General features: G+C 38.2%; 1 long non-coding RNA gene across 1 annotated transcript; it reads right to left on the reverse strand.

Annotated features, from left to right (window-relative positions):
• Nucleotides 1-1570: 1570 nt before the first annotated feature.
• LOC148591450 (uncharacterized) lies at nucleotides 1571-2994 on the reverse strand. Its single transcript, XR_015914073.1, has 3 exons — nucleotides 2939-2994; nucleotides 2145-2269; nucleotides 1571-1658 (listed from the first exon to the last, which is right to left on the reverse strand). It is a non-coding gene; the product is annotated as an uncharacterized LOC148591450 (long non-coding RNA).
• Between the last annotated feature and the right edge of the window lie 1581 nt (nucleotides 2995-4575).

Genomic DNA, 4575 nt, shown 5'->3' on the forward strand with positions numbered 1-4575 from the left:
CAGGATATCTTGCTTTCTGCAAATCAGACTGTAGCTTTGATGTAGGCTGTATTAACATCTTACAGAGCAGGATTAAGTTAGGAGCGTGTCCCCTTTAGTTGCTTTCTTTACTTTGAGAAGCGTCTATTAAAGTTACGTTGAAGTAAACTATCAAAAACGTGGCATGTAAATCTTGCCTCATAAATTTCCTAGTGAAGTAGTTGTTACAGCTGAACAGCAATCAAGGTTAACCACTGAATAATAAATACGATCTTTTTAGCGAGCACATTATGCAAGAAGGCATTAATAACTGAGCTGATGTGGGCTCAACTTTCTTTTATTCAGGTAGTAATTGCCATCTCAGCACCTCCAGTCATTTCTGCTGAATCGTACCAAAGAAGCCTTTAGGTTTAGCTTGGCAATAGTAAAATTTCTTAACTCTCATTCAGTCTTTTATCAAGAGCATTACAGTGCTATAGAGTTGGTACTTGATCTAGCAGAACCTTGCACTGTTGAAAATAGTCAACCAAAATGCTAAAAGGACTTATCTTCATCTACATTGAACAGATTATCTATGATAGAATCTTTGATTAAAGTTATATTCAGCATGAAAAAAGTTAAATTTTCATTCCTTAAAAGAAAAAAGAAAAAAAATATATCAAAGGGCCACAGCATTTCCAAGAGGATTTCAGCTTACCAGATCCACTGCTACTTGCTTGAGTTATATTTTCATCTTCTTCATCATCACTATCACAGTTTAATGGATGAAAAGTTATTTCTGATTCTGTGTCTATCATCTGATTAGCTTCTGATTCTTGCTCGCTGCAGGTTCGCAGTGCCACAATGCAGTGATGTACTGCTGTATCCAACATCCTTTGATGTATCCAGTCTGAGCTTTTTCGCTCATATTTAAAGGTATCAGAGTGTAGGGGAAGTTCTGGCTCCCTGTCCAGACAAGTCAGCTTCCTCATTCAGAAATGCTAAAAGCCATGTTAAAAAAAAAAAAAAGCCATGTTGACATGGTCAACCCATGTCTGCACAAAGATATGACCCCATTACACTATACTAGTTGTTTACTCCAGAAATGTTGACATGTACACAGAAGTAGGGCACTGTGACCTCCAAACAGTACTGTATGGCTCTCCTCATCCCACCTGTGTCCAACACATAGTTTCGTAATTCCTGAGTTTCTCTACAGCCAAAGTATTTATGGGTTGGTACAGCTATGGAATCAAGAGAGACTTCTCTGATGAGACAGAAACATGACAACCATTCAAACCCAAGCAGTATTTTTTGCTGGCAAGGTTGCATGAGATGACAAACTAAAGTAGTTTCTTGCTTGGGTTTGCTAACAAGAGCCAAGCTGTCCCACAGAGATTATCACTGGCAGCAGTCTATTCCTTATGGCATATGGGACTCATGTCAGTACCCACAAACCCTGGCACCACACACAAATACCAGGAAGCACAGTGTGGAGTAAACACCATGAGCTTAGCAGCAGGTTAGACATGTAGAGAGAAAGGGCAGGCCTCTGGCCAAGTGACAAAGTGGTGTAGAAATACATTAAAATCTTACCATGTTGTTTTAGGGCTAGAAAGATTCATGGCAATAGATGAACTTGCTGCTGTCTTCAAACTTACTGAATTCTCAGCTGAGGAATAAGAGCTGTTTTCAGATAACTAGGAATAATATAAGCAGATGAATTAATTAATCCAAACATATTCTCTGTAATAAACAGGTCTGCTAGAAATCCAAAGTCACTGAAGTGTATTTCTGTGGAAGTTGGTGGAGCTTCTTCCCACTGTGTACTAAACCAGTGCCATAAACAGTATCCTTTAAGTCAGCACACCAAAATGTTACTTTCTGAAAAAGCAAAGTCAAAAAAGACCCCCAAACTTGATTTGCTCACAAAACATCATTGCCTGAAAGTTAAAACAGGCTGCAAGGGCAGCAGGTTTTTCAAGCACAGTTGACAGTGGTACAACAGTTCCCTCATTCATTGTTTCCCATTTCATTCATTCCCCAATTCATTGTTTCTACTGAAACTCATATGGGAAATTCCTTTGAAGTCCTGCAGCAAAATAACTGCTTTAAAACAGTGTTGTTTTTAATTTTATTGAGCTTCAAACATGCATATTAGCCATTAAAGCCACTCTTCTTTTTACCTGAACATGTGCTTCTTTCGTAGTCACTAGGCATGCAATGGGATTTTCAGGACATGGGAGGGCTTGTGGTGGCTGCAAAATGGCAGGTCTAATGACATTCCACAACTGACTTGGTGACAAGTATCCTTGCAAACAAAAATAAAATATTTAAACAAAGACTTTTTCCTTACATGTAATTCATACCTATGTGCCTTGCCCCTTTAACTAAAAGCTGCAGAGCACGCTTAAATAACAGTTATTGCCATTGTTTACTTACGACATGTTCTGAAAAATGCTAATTCCTTCTAAAATTCATAATTCTGCATTGAAACCAACCCATAGTATCCCAACAAAATAGAAAGGTAATACAAATACATACATATACTTACATATATACATTATATTTACACAAACACACATGTGTGTGTGCATGTATAACAAACTGGCACTGCTTTGTGATAGATCTGTTAGCTGATATTTCAAATTTAATCCTGAACCTGCAGATGCCAAGAAGGAATCCTCATTGCCTTCTCTGGAAGAAGAATTTTAACCTCATTCAGTCATGTATCAGAAATGTGGAATTTGACTTTTCAAACTTATAATCGCTCTACTCAGAAATTAATATAACCATAAACAGTCAGAGCACAGGCTCAGAACAGAGCTTACAGGATACTTATGTCCTCAAATAAGTAATTTATGAACCTCCTAAAGGATTCACTGAGCACGGAGGAGGGTTGTCATTTTTATCTGTTCTTTATCTGTTAAGAAGGTCTTCGTGGAAGAAGAGTCAATATAATGTTGCAATGACAAGTTACCTTCTTTTGTACTTTTGATGTCAGTGTTTCTTCGAAGAAGAGCTGAGGTCATGAATATGTTATTCTTCTTTACTAAAGAATGAGGAATTTAAACTTTAACAATAAGTAATAATAAATTATTTGTCTCTATGTCTGTAACCAATTGCCATTTTGGTAGTATTTCAGCAATATCCCACAATTCATCCAAACAAGATCTCTGAGATCTTGTCCTCACTTTACAGTTGAAGAGATTTAGGCATGGAAAGCACTGCAGCTGTTTTCGCTATGTCAGAAAAAATATTTTTTGGATATTAACAGATGCTTTAATCTCACAAAATCCCACTTGAGCTGCTGGTGCTGCTAGTTTGCAAAAGCCATGAAAATGGAAATGCTATCTGGTCTCATGTTATTTTTTTAGGATCAATAAATTAAGGTACCCTGCCCTAACATGTGATTTTCTATGTAAATATTTATTCTTGTTGTTTTCTTCTTTTAATTACCTGTCTGGGAGGGGCGAAAGGTAGGCAGGATGATAAAGGAAGACGATCTTCCTCTTTTCTGAGAGACTGTTGTATCTAAAAGGATAAAGAGAATGAAATTATCCTTTGTTCATAGCAAAAAAAGAATAATTTTTGAGGTTAGCCAATTTGATGCCATGCCTTCCTTGGGAGCAGAATCAGCTTATTTCCCACTACCTACTAGCTTTTTGAGGAAGACCTTCAGGTTATGCCTCTAGTGCTGAATCAGAGGGGTCTCTGAGGCCATGTAGCACAGCCTGGCTTATCCACATTACAGCGATTCTGTCTTGAAAATGGTCATTGGAGAGGTTCAAAACAGAGCCAGGGAGTGAGCTGACAGCTCAACACTGTGGACAATCCAGAGGCTTAGCACCCAAGCTCACTCCTGAACTCTGCTTTATTTTTTGGTATAGGCATGCTCCCCATCCTGTACCTATGGTTTTTATACATGACCTCAGTGTAATTTTCAGAGTAAGCTAAAGTTAGGCTGTCTTAAATCCTTTTAGCTTAGGTGTGCCATAGGACTGGATAAAGCAAAACACAGTATACATATATTAAGGCCTAAACTGTGAAGTAACTTTTTGGCCCCATCATCACATTAAATTAATACTATAAACCTCCGATCATTCCTACTGCCTTCAATGACTTGTGCACATTTTCCCCAAATATTATGGAAGGAATACACTGCCTTTAAAGGGATTTCCAGGTCAGCTGGCAGACGGATGGAAGTAGAAGCCTTTCTGAAAATTGCTTTACATTTCCATGGATTCCCCAAGAAGGACTGTTCTCTTCCACAAACAGGGGAATCTCATTCCTTTCCAGCCCCCATCCTCCCTTGTCTGAGTTCCAGGAATCCATATGGAATATATGCAGGTACATTTCTAAATGTATCCAAAAATACTGTCTCTTCTTTACCAGATGAGATTACAGAACTGCAGTAATCAGAAAGGTGAGTGGAGCTGAACAGCACACCTGTGTTGGACTGTGAGTCAGACTTCTGGAAAGTAAAAGATGACGATCTTGCCCGTTTTCTGGAGCAACTGATGAGATCTAAAGAAAAGTAAATATATTGTTCTGTAGAAACAGTTGGTAGCAGATGTCAGCACAATGGTATGATATAGATTTAAAACTTGAAGACAA

The sequence above is a fragment of the Tinamus guttatus genome, unplaced genomic scaffold (genome assembly GCF_059628265.1).
Source record: "Tinamus guttatus ecotype Peru unplaced genomic scaffold, ASM5962826v1 Tinamus_guttatus_pri_ptg000812l, whole genome shotgun sequence".
Classification (NCBI taxonomy): Eukaryota; Metazoa; Chordata; class Aves; order Tinamiformes; family Tinamidae; genus Tinamus; species Tinamus guttatus.